This window comes from Engystomops pustulosus, chromosome 7, assembly GCF_040894005.1.
Source record: "Engystomops pustulosus chromosome 7, aEngPut4.maternal, whole genome shotgun sequence".
Classification (NCBI taxonomy): domain Eukaryota; kingdom Metazoa; phylum Chordata; class Amphibia; order Anura; family Leptodactylidae; genus Engystomops; species Engystomops pustulosus.
The window spans coordinates 3,220,796-3,234,495 of record NC_092417.1 but is presented as its reverse complement, the minus strand read 5'-3'; the positions used below and the strand labels follow the sequence as shown (position 1 = coordinate 3,234,495).

At 46.8% G+C, this 13,700-nt stretch overlaps 1 protein-coding gene across 1 annotated transcript in view; it reads right to left on the bottom strand.

The window, feature by feature from the left end:
* LOC140069130 (protein S100-A1-like) overlaps positions 1-12,001 on the bottom strand; it is a 53,466-nt gene extending 41,465 nt beyond the window's left edge. The window contains exon 1 of the mRNA XM_072114493.1: positions 11,862-12,001. The gene's annotated coding sequence lies outside the window, so the exon portion shown is untranslated. The remainder of the gene's footprint in view (positions 1-11,861) is intronic.
* Between the last annotated feature and the right edge of the window lie 1,699 nt (positions 12,002-13,700).

The following is a 13,700-nucleotide window of genomic DNA, read 5'->3' as shown; positions in this document are numbered from 1 at the left end:
ATGATACAGGGGGGGGGATAGAAGATACAGGATACGGCAGATAGAGATGATACAGGGGGGGGATAGAAGATACAGGACACGGCAGATAGAGATGATACAGGGGGGGATAGAAGATACAGGATACAGCAGATAGAGATGATACAGGGGGGGGATAGAAGATACAGGACACGGCAGATAGAGATGATACATGGGGGGATAGAAGATACAGGATACGGCAGATAGAGATGATACTGGGGGGATAGAAGATACAGGATACAGCAGATAGAGATGATACTGGGGGGATAGAAGATACAGGATACAGCAGATAGAGATGATACAGGGGGGGGATAGAAGATACAGGATACGGCAGATAGAGATGATACTGGGGGGGGATAGAAGATACAGGATACAGCAGATAGAGATGATACAGGGGCATAGAAGATACAGGATACGGCAGATAGAGATGATACAGGTGGGGATAGAAGATACAGGATACGGCAGATAGAGATGATACAGGTGGGGATAGAAGATACAGGATACAGCAGATAGAGATGATACAGGGGGGGATAGAAGATACAGGATACGGCAGATAGAGATGATACAGGGGGGGATAGAAGATACAGGATACAGCAGATAGAGATGATACAGGGGGGATAGAAGATACAGGATACGGCAGATAGAGATGATACAGGGGGGGATAGAAGATACAGGATACGGCAGATAGAGAAGATACAGGGGGAGGATAGAAGATACAGGATACGGCAGATAGAGATGATACAGGTGGGGATAGAAGATACAGGATACGGCAGATAGAGATGATACAGGGGGGGGTAGAAGATACAGGATACGGCAGATAGAGATGATACAGGGGGGGATAGAAGATACAGGATACAGCAGATAGAGATGATACAGGAGGGGATAGAAGATACAGGATACGGCTGATAGAGATGATACAGGTGGGGATAGAAGATACAGGATACGGCAGATAGAGATGATACAGGGGGGGATAGAAGATACAGGATACAGCAGATAGAGATGATACAGGGGGGGATAGAAGATACAGGATACGGCAGATAGAGATGATACAGGTGGGGATAGAAGATACAGGATACAGCAGATAGAGATGATACAGGGGGGGATAGAAGATACAGGATACGGCTGATAGAGATGATACAGGTGGGGATAGAAGATACAGGATACGGCAGATAGAGATGATACAGGGGGGGGATAGAAGATACAGGATACAGCAGATAGAGATGATACAGGGGGGGATAGAAGATACAGGATACGGCAGATAGAGATGATACAGGTGGGGATAGAAGATACAAGATACGGCAGATAGAGATGATACAGGGGGGGATAGAAGATACAGGATACAGCAGATAGAGATGATACAGGGGGGGATAGAAGATACAGGATACGGCAGATAGAGATGATACAGGGGGGGATAGAAGATACAGGATACGGCAGATAGAGATTATACAGGAGGGATAGAAGATACAGGATACAGCAGATAGAGATGATACAGGGGGGGATAGAAGATACAGGATACAGCAGATAGAGATGATACAGGGGGGGTAGAAGATAAAGGATACAGCAGATAGAGATGATACAGGGGGGGATAGAAGATACAGGATACAGCAGATAGAGATGATACAGGGGGGGATAGAAGATACAGGATACGGCAGATAGAGATTATACAGGGGGGTATAGAAGATACAGGATACGGCAGATAGAGATGATACAGGGGGGGGGGTAGAAGATACAGGATACGGCAGATAGAGATGATACAGAGGGGGGTAGAAGATACAGGATACGGCAGATAGAGATGATACAGGGGGGATAGAAGATACAGGATACAGCAGATAGAGATTATACAGGGGGGTATAGAAGATACAGGATACGGCAGATAGAGATGATACAGGGGGGGATAGAAGATACAGGATACAGCAGATAGAGATGATACAGGGGGGGATAGAAGATACAGGATACGGCAGATAGAGATGATACAGGGGGGGATAGAAGATACAGGATACAGCAGATAGAGATGATACAGGGGGCATAGAAGATACAGGATACGGCAGATAGAGATGATACAGGGGGGGATAGAAGATACAGGATACAGCAGATAGAGATGATACAGGGGGGGATAGAAGATACAGGATACGGCAGATAGAGATGATACAGGGGGGGGTAGAAGATACAGGATACGGCAGATACAGATGATACAGGTGGGGATAGAAGATACAGGATACGGCAGATAGAGATGATACAGGGGGGGATAGAAGATACAGGATACGGCAGATAGAGATGATACAGGGGGGGATAGAAGATACAGGATACAGCAGATAGAGATGATACAGGGGGGATAGAGGATACTGGATACGGCAGATAGAGATTATACGGGGGGGATAGAAGATACAGGATACGGCAGATAGAGATTATACGGGGGGGATAGAAGATACAGGATATAGCAGATAGAGATGATACAGGGGGGATAGGAGATACAGGATACAGCAGATAGAGATTATACGGGGGGGATAGAAGATACAGGATACAGCAGATAGAGATGATACAGGGGGGATAGAAGATACAGGATACGGCAGATAGAGATGATACAGGGGGGGATAGAAGATACAGGATACGGCAGATAGAGATGATACAGGGGGAGGATAGAAGATACAGGATACGGCAGATAGAGATGATACAGGGGGAGGATAGAAGATACAGGATACAGCAGAAAGAGATGATACAGGGGGGGATAGAAGATACAGGATACGGCAGATAGAGATGATAAAGGGGGGGATAGAAGATACAGGATATGGCAGATAGAGATGATACAGGGGGGATAGAAGATACAGGATACAGCAGATAGAGATGATACAGGGGGGATAGAAGATACAGGATACAGCAGATAGAGATGATACAGGGGGGATAGAAGATACAGGATACAGCAGATAGAGATGATACAGGGGGGGATAGAAGATACAGGATACGGCAGATAGAGATGATACAGGGGGGGATAGAAGATACAGGATACGGCAGATAGAGATGATACAGGGGGGGATAGAAGATACAGGATACAGCAGATAGAGATGATACTGGGAGGGATAGAAGATACAGGATACGGCAGATAGAGATGATACAGGGGGGGATAGAAGATACAGGATACAGCAGATAGAGATGATACAGGGGGGGATAGAAGATACAGGATACGGCAGATAGAGATGATACAGGGGGATAGAAGATACAGGATACGGTAGATAGAGATTATACAGGAGGGATAGAAGATACAGGATACAGCAGATAGAGATGATACAGGGGGATAGAAGATACAGGATACGGCAGATAGAGATTATACAGGGGGGGATAGAAGATACAGGATACAGCAGATAGAGATGATACAGGGGGGGATAGAAGATACAGGATACGGCAGATAGAGATTATACAGGGGGGGATAGAGGATACAGGATACAGCAGATAGAGATGATACAGGGGGAGGATAGAATATACAGGATACAGCAGATAGAGATGATACAGGGGGGGATAGAAGATACAGGATACGGCAGATAGAGATTATACAGGGTGGGATAGAAGATACAGGATACGGCAGATAGAGATGATACAGGGGGGATAGAAGATACAGGATACGGCAGATAGAGATGATACAGGGGGGGATAGAAGATACAGGATACAGCAGATAGAGATGATACAGGGGGGGATAGAAGATACAGGATACGGCAGATAGAGATGATACAGGGGGGGATAGAGGATACAGGATACGGCAGATAGAGATGATACAGGGGGGGGATAGAAGATACAGGATACGGCAGATAGAGATTATACAGGGGGGGATAGAAGATACAGGATACGGCAGATAGAGATGATACAGGGGGGGATAGAAGATACAGGATACGGCAGATAGAGATGATACAGGGGGGGATAGAAGATACAGGATACGGCAGATAGAGATTATACAGGGGGGGATAGAGGATACAGGATACAGCAGATAGAGATGATACAGGGGGGATAGAAGATACAGGATACGGCAGATAGAGATGATACAGGGGGGGGATAGAAGATACAGGATATGGCAGATAGAGATGATACAGGGGGGATAGAAGATACAGGATACAGCAGATAGAGATGATACAGGGGGGGAAAGAAGATCCAGGAAACAGCAGATAGAGATGATACAGGGGGGGGTAGAAGATACAGGATATGGCAGATAGAGATGATACAGGGGGGGATAGAAGATACAGGATACAGCAGATAGAGATGATACAGGGGGGATAGAAGATACAGGATACGGCAGATAGAGATGATACAGGGGGGGATAGAAGATACAGGATACGGCAGATAGAGATGATACTGGGGGGATAGAAGATACAGGATATGGCAGATAGAGATGATACAGGGGGGATAGAAGATACAGGATACGGCAGATAGAGATAATACAGGGGGAGGATAGAAGATACAGGATACAGCAGATAGAGATGATACAGGGGGGGATAGAAGATACAGGATACGGCAGATAGAGATTATACAGGGGGGGATAGAAGATACAGGATACAGCAGATAGAGATGATACAGGGGGGGATAGAAGATACAGGATACGGCAGATAGAGATGATACAGAGGGGGGATAGAAGATACAGGATACGGCAGATAGAGATGATACAGGTGGGGGATAGAAGATACAGGATACGGCAGATAGAGATGATACAGGGGGGGATAGAAGATACAGGATACAGCAGATAGAGATGATACAGGGGGGGATAGAAGATACAGGATACGGCAGATAGAGATGATACAGGTGGGGGATAGAAGATACAGGATACGGCAGATAGAGATGATACAGGGGGGGATAGAAGATACAGGATACAGCAGATAGAGATGATACAGGGGGGGATAGAAGATACAGGATACGGCAGATAGAGATGATACAGGGGGGGATAGAAGATACAGGATACAGCAGATAGAGATGATACAGGGGGCATAGAAGATACAGGATACGGCAGATAGAGATGATACAGGGGGGGATAGAAGATACAGGATACAGCAGATAGAGATGATACAGGGGGGGATAGAAGATACAGGATACGGCAGATAGAGATGATACAGGGGGGGGTAGAAGATACAGGATACGGCAGATACAGATGATACAGGTGGGGATAGAAGATACAGGATACGGCAGATAGAGATGATACAGGGGGGGATAGAAGATACAGGATACGGCAGATAGAGATGATACAGGGGGGGATAGAAGATACAGGATACAGCAGATAGAGATGATACAGGGGGGATAGAGGATACTGGATACGGCAGATAGAGATTATACGGGGGGGATAGAAGATACAGGATACGGCAGATAGAGATTATACGGGGGGGATAGAAGATACAGGATATAGCAGATAGAGATGATACAGGGGGGATAGGAGATACAGGATACAGCAGATAGAGATTATACGGGGGGGATAGAAGATACAGGATACAGCAGATAGAGATGATACAGGGGGGATAGAAGATACAGGATACGGCAGATAGAGATGATACAGGGGGGGATAGAAGATACAGGATACGGCAGATAGAGATGATACAGGGGGAGGATAGAAGATACAGGATACGGCAGATAGAGATGATACAGGGGGAGGATAGAAGATACAGGATACAGCAGAAAGAGATGATACAGGGGGGGATAGAAGATACAGGATACGGCAGATAGAGATGATAAAGGGGGGGATAGAAGATACAGGATATGGCAGATAGAGATGATACAGGGGGGATAGAAGATACAGGATACAGCAGATAGAGATGATACAGGGGGGATAGAAGATACAGGATACAGCAGATAGAGATGATACAGGGGGGATAGAAGATACAGGATACAGCAGATAGAGATGATACAGGGGGGGATAGAAGATACAGGATACGGCAGATAGAGATGATACAGGGGGGGATAGAAGATACAGGATACGGCAGATAGAGATGATACAGGGGGGGATAGAAGATACAGGATACAGCAGATAGAGATGATACTGGGAGGGATAGAAGATACAGGATACGGCAGATAGAGATGATACAGGGGGGGATAGAAGATACAGGATACAGCAGATAGAGATGATACAGGGGGGGATAGAAGATACAGGATACGGCAGATAGAGATGATACAGGGGGATAGAAGATACAGGATACGGTAGATAGAGATTATACAGGAGGGATAGAAGATACAGGATACAGCAGATAGAGATGATACAGGGGGATAGAAGATACAGGATACGGCAGATAGAGATTATACAGGGGGGGATAGAAGATACAGGATACAGCAGATAGAGATGATACAGGGGGGGATAGAAGATACAGGATACGGCAGATAGAGATTATACAGGGGGGGATAGAGGATACAGGATACAGCAGATAGAGATGATACAGGGGGAGGATAGAATATACAGGATACAGCAGATAGAGATGATACAGGGGGGGATAGAAGATACAGGATACAGCAGATAGAGATTATACAGGGGGGATAGAAGATACAGGATACAGCAGATAGAGATGATACAGGGGGAGGATAGAATATACAGGATACAGCAGATAGAGATGATACAGGGGGGGATAGAAGATACAGGATACGGCAGATAGAGATTATACAGGGTGGGATAGAAGATACAGGATACGGCAGATAGAGATGATACAGGGGGGATAGAAGATACAGGATACGGCAGATAGAGATGATACAGGGGGGGATAGAAGATACAGGATACAGCAGATAGAGATGATACAGGGGGGGATAGAAGATACAGGATACGGCAGATAGAGATGATACAGGGGGGGATAGAGGATACAGGATACGGCAGATAGAGATGATACAGGGGGGGGATAGAAGATACAGGATACGGCAGATAGAGATTATACAGGGGGGGATAGAAGATACAGGATACGGCAGATAGAGATGATACAGGGGGGGATAGAAGATACAGGATACGGCAGATAGAGATGATACAGGGGGGGATAGAAGATACAGGATACGGCAGATAGAGATTATACAGGGGGGGATAGAGGATACAGGATACAGCAGATAGAGATGATACAGGGGGGATAGAAGATACAGGATACGGCAGATAGAGATGATACAGGGGGGGGATAGAAGATACAGGATATGGCAGATAGAGATGATACAGGGGGGATAGAAGATACAGGATACAGCAGATAGAGATGATACAGGGGGGGAAAGAAGATCCAGGATACAGCAGATAGAGATGATACAGGGGGGGGTAGAAGATACAGGATATGGCAGATAGAGATGATACAGGGGGGGATAGAAGATACAGGATACAGCAGATAGAGATGATACAGGGGGGATAGAAGATACAGGATACGGCAGATAGAGATGATACAGGGGGGGATAGAAGATACAGGATACGGCAGATAGAGATGATACTGGGGGGATAGAAGATACAGGATATGGCAGATAGAGATGATACAGGGGGGATAGAAGATACAGGATACGGCAGATAGAGATGATACAGGGGGAGGATAGAAGATACAGGATACAGCAGATAGAGATGATACAGGGGGGGATAGAAGATACAGGATACGGCAGATAGAGATTATACAGGGGGGGATAGAAGATACAGGATACAGCAGATAGAGATGATACAGGGGGGGATAGAAGATACAGGATACGGCAGATAGAGATGATACAGGGGGGGATAGAAGATACAGGATACGGCAGATAGAGATGATACAGGGGGGGATAGAAGATACAGGATACAGCAGATAGAGATGATACAGGGGGGGATAGAAGATACAGGATACGGCAGATAGAGATGATACAGGGGGGGGATAGAAGATACAGGATACGGCAGATAGAGATGATACAGAGGGGGATAGAAGATACAGGATACGGCAGATAGAGATGATACAGGGGGGGATAAAGGATACAGGATACAGCAGATAGAGATGATACAGGGGGGGATAGAAGATACAGGATACGGCAGATAGAGATGATACAGGGGGGGATAGAAGATACAGGATACAGCAGATAGAGATGATACAGGGGGGGATAGAAGATACAGGATACGGCAGATAGAGATGATACAGGGGGGGGATAGAAGATACAGGATACGGCAGATAGAGATGATACAGGGGGGGATAGAAGATACAGGATACGGCAGATAGAGATGATACAGGGGGGGATAAAGGATACAGGATACGGCAGATAGAGATGATACAGGGGGGGGATAGAAGATACAGGATACGGCAGATAGAGATGATACAGGGGGGGATAGAAGATACAGGATACGGCAGATAGAGATGATACAGGGGGGGGATAGAAGATACAGGATACGGCAGATAGAGATGATACAGGGGGGGATAGAAGATACAGGATACAGCAGATAGAGATGATACAGGGGGGGATAGAAGATACAGGATACGGCAGATAGAGATGATACAGGGGGGGATAAAAGATACAGGATACGGCAGATAGAGATGATACAGGGGGGATAGAAGATACAGGATACGGCAGATAGAGATGATACGGGGGGGATAGAAGATACAGGATACGGCAGATAGAGATGATACGGGGGGGATAGAAGATACAGGATACGGCAGATAGAGATGATACAGGGGGGGATAGAAGATACAGGATACAGCAGATAGAGATGATACCGGGGGGGGTAGAAGATACAGGATACGGCAGATAGAGATGATACAGGGGGGGATAGAAGATACAGGATACGGCAGATAGAGATGATACAGGGGGGGATAGAAGATACAGGATACGGCAGATAGAGATGATACAGGGGGGGGATAGAAGATACAGGATACGGCAGATAGAGATGATACAGGGGGGGATAGAAGATACAGGATACGGCAGATAGAGATGATACAGGGGGGGATAGAAGATACAGGATACGGCAGATAGAGATGATACAGGGGGGGGGGATAGAAGATACAGGATACGGCAGATAGAGATGATACGGGGGGGATAGAAGATACAGGATACGGCAGATAGAGATGATACAGGGGGGGATAGAAGATACAGTATACAGCAGATAGAGATGATACAGGGGGGATAGAAGATACAGGATACAGCAGATAGAGATGATACAGGGGGGGGTAGAAGATACAGGATACGGCAGATAGAGATGATACAGGGGGGATAGAAGATACAGGATACGGCAGATAGAGATGATACAGGGGGGGATAGAAGATACAGGATACAGCAGATAGAGATGATACAGGGGGGATAGAAGATACAGGATACAGCAGATAGAGATGATACAGGGGGGGGTAGAAGATACAGGATACGGCAGATAGAGATGATACAGGGGGGATAGAAGATACAGGATACGGCAGATAGAGATGATACAGGGGGAGATAGAAGATACAGGATACAGCAGATAGAGATGATACAGGGGGGGATAGAAGATACAGGATACAGCAGATAGAGATGATACAGGGGGGGATAGAAGATACAGGATACAGCAGATAGAGATGATACAGGGGGGGGTAGAAGATACAGGATACGGCAGATAGAGATGATACGGGGGGGGGGATAGAAGATACAGGATACAGCAGATAGAGATGATACAGGGGGGGATAGAAGATACAGGATACGGCAGATAGAGATGATACGGGGGGGGGATAGAAGATACAGGATACAGCAGATAGAGATGATACGGGGGGGGGGGATAGAAGATACAGGATACATCAGATAGAGATGACACAGGGGGGGGATAGAAGATAAAGGATACAGCAGATAGAGATGATACAGGGGGGGATAGAAGATACAGGATACGGCAGATAGAGATGATACAGGGGGGATAGAAGATACAGGATACAGCAGATAGAGATGATACAGGGGGGGTAGAAGATACAGGATACGGCAGATAGAGATGATACGGGGGGGGGGATAGAAGATACAGGATACAGCAGATAGAGATGATACAGGGGGGGATAGAAGATACAGGATACAGCAGATAGAGATGATACGGGGGGGGGGGATAGAAGATACAGGATACGGCAGATAGAGATGATACAGGGGGGGATAGAAGATACAGGATACAGCAGATAGAGATGATACAGGGGGGGATAGAAGATACAGGATACAGCAGATAGAGATGATACGGGGGGGGGGGATAGAAGATACAGGATACAGCAGATAGAGATGATACAGGGGGGGATAGAAGATGCAGGATACAGCAGATAGAGATGATACAGGGGGGGATAGAAGATACAGGATACGGCAGATAGAGATGATACGGGGGGGGATAGAAGATACAGGATACAGCAGATAGAGATGATACGGGGGGGGGGATAGAAGATACAGGATACAGCAGATAGAGATGATACAGGGGGGGATAGAAGATACAGGATACGGCAGATAGAGATGATACAGGGGGGATAGAAGATACAGGATACAGCAGATAGAGATGATACAGGGGGGGGTAGAAGATACAGGATACGGCAGATAGAGATGATACGGGGGGGGGGATAGAAGATACAGGATACAGCAGATAGAGATGATACAGGGGGGGATAGAAGATACAGGATACAGCAGATAGAGATGATACGGGGGGGGGATAGAAGATACAGGATACGGCAGATAGAGATGATACGGGGGGGGGATAGAAGATACAGGATACGGCAGATAGAGATGATACTGGGGGGGATAGAGGATACAGGATACAGCAGATAGAGATGACACAGGGGGGGGGATAGAAGATACAGGATACGGCAGATAGAGATGATACAGGAGGGGATAGAAACCCAAGAACTTGGGTCGAAACCCATCATCAATCGGGAGAAACCCTTCCACCGTGCGCTTGTGCTGTTGATGCATCAGAAAATATGGTGTAATAATCCACCCGCATTATGTAAGTAGTAACATGAGTTCTGCATCGTCATTCATTATTACCCACCATAACGGCCGATGTCGCTGCAGGTGGTTTATGCCTTCTTATTCCCTTTCCTACATGTCACAAAACTGCATCAAATGTCAGGCAAGTACAAGAAACGCGATGGCGGCACTCAAGTGATGGTAACACATGGGTGCCCCCATCTGGGATCTGGGTGGCGCCCCCTCTGATGTGTTGCTATGACAGCTTGAACCCTAACACAGGGTCCACACATCCAGTCAATGTACAGTACACTGCAATCCTGCTGCAGTATATTGTATAAGTGATCAGACTCCCTAGGGTTAAAGTACCCCAGGGAGTCTAGAAATACAGTAAAAAAATATATAAAACTAAAAGTTCAAATTATCCTTTTCGCTAGAACGCAGAGGACGCAGAGGGTCTCAGTTAAGGTCGGATAAGAGATAATATGGGGGGTCGTGAGGCAGAGGATGTAGAGGGTCTCAGTTAAGGTCAGATAAGAGATAATATGGGGGCTGTCGGGGGGCAGAGGATGCTGAGGGTCTCGGTTAAGGTCAGATAAGAGATAATATGGGGGCTGTCGGGGGGGCAGAGGATGCAGAAGTCCTGGTTTAAGGTCGGATAAGAGATAAGATGGAGGTAAGTTGGGGGTCGGGGGGCAGAGCATGTAGAGGGTCTCAGTTAAGGTCGGATATAGAGATAAAATGGAGGTAAGTTGGGGGTCGGGGGGCAGAGCATGTAGAGGGTCTCAGTTAAGGTCGGATATAGAGATAAGATGGAGGTAAGTTGGGGGTCGGGGTGCAGAGGACGCAGAGGGTCTCGGCACTGCTCAGTGATTACAGGGGATTTTCATGATCAGTTATTATCGAGATTTTACTATGGAAAAGAATAACCAGTTGTCTCCCCGTCTGCTGCTGCAGTTTGGTGCAGATCCCTCAGCGTCTATAGATGATATGACTGCAGCACCCCCCACCCCAGGACCGGGACATGAGCGACTTACCTGTGCAGGTATCTGCAGGTCTACGTGGAGCAGGTGAGGCAGAGGCAGCAGAGTGCTGAGCAGGGAGGGTGTCCTCATGTTATAAACACCGGAGGACCCAGGTGACACCCTGCACCTCCCCGTCCTGTAGGGACCTAGCTATCAGCCGGGCCATGGGGTCACGCCCTGCCTGAATAATTCAATATCAGATCTGTAAGTCACTGCCCTCTGATCACAATGAAGAACCTCCATCCCCTGCTGCAGTCTAATCCCCGCAGCAGTGAATCATGACAGAGTCATCAGCTTCTACCTGTGATCCCTACAAGAAGACCCTCTGACCCTCTCCTCCATGGAGCCCACCTGCTGCAGGATGGAGGACACTACTCCAACATGGAGGACCACCATGTCCTGACAGCTGAGACTCTCGGGTCACCGGAGAACCTGTTGTGGATCCGTTGTTGTCAATTATCAGTTGTTACTGTAACGCAGGGTCTGGGAACGGAGTAATGACACAGCTTGTGGGTCCTGATGCTAAACCCAGAGCCCAGCTTTCCCTACCTGTTTGCCTCACATACCCTAAACAGTAAGAGGACAACTAGGTGACATTCCCTTCATGCGCTAAAGTGCAAAACACAGAGAAGAAGACAGGACAGGACGAGCTAATGTCACAACAAATCTATAGTCAGTGCTGAACTATGAGCAGATGATTTATGTGATACCAGAGTCCTGGCCCCAGGAATGATTGGAGCAAAGCTCTGTCTGTCACAGCGGGTTAACTGTTGATGAGCCGGAGCAGAGCTGCATAAGGAGATTAGTGTGTGGTGCCATTCAATACAAAATCAGCAATCCCAAGCCCGTGTTCACACTGACAATGTACAAGAGAGACGTAAGGACACAATCGGCGCCTCCTCAGATGCATTGCACGGACAGAGCGGTTACACTGTGATCCATTAGACCCCAATTATGGTGAAATCCAGAAAACTACTGATGTGTGTGATGCTTCTAGTCGATTTACAAACTTTGCATTTCTGCAAACAAGGACGTCCTCCGACCTATGTCAATGAGGATTCTGATAAAATGTAACTTTTATTTATCATTTATTTCAACCTTAAGGAATATTTTCCCAGTGTGTAGAAACAAAAGAAAAACTAAAAGTTGGAACGGTGGGAAAAGAAGTAGATTTTTCCTTCGGAGCAAGGAGAGGAACGTGAGGAGTTTGAGATGAGTTAACGTTTTAAGTGTGGAATAGGGAGTTAGGAACCCACAGGTAGGTATTGAGGGGTTTCGCTATGTTGCACACAGGTAGGTATTGAGGGGTTTCGCTATGTTGCACACAGGTAGGTATTGAGGGGTTCGCTTTGTTGCACACAGGTAGGTATAGAAAGGTTCGCTGTGCTGCGGGCACTCTTTTTAGTATTGTTAGAGGCTACACAGTGATAGATTAGATAGCAAGTCTTGGCCACATCTGTATCAGGGGGAATATGGACTATTAGGAGTGTAAATCCACGCTCTCAGACTACCCTCTCACTCCGGGGGGTATTTCCATATAATTTCCCAGGCTGCAGTCACTTGCTATGTGTGCGCAGTGTTTTATAGTGCTATCTTAGCCAGACGTGATAACATGCCATACCCTAAAGGTGGATCTATGCTAAACACTAGCTTTCTGTTTGGAGACACACATTCTTCAGGGGGTAAGCCTCAGATCAGCCCCGTTACCCCCTGAAGACGCCATCTCATGGCGAAACATGTCGGGGGGGCTGTCTGAATGTGTGTTGATTTTAGATTGAGTGGTGTTCATGGATTAGATAGTTATTAGCAATGTCAGAAAATCGAGGCATTGAATAGTAGCAATAACTGGAA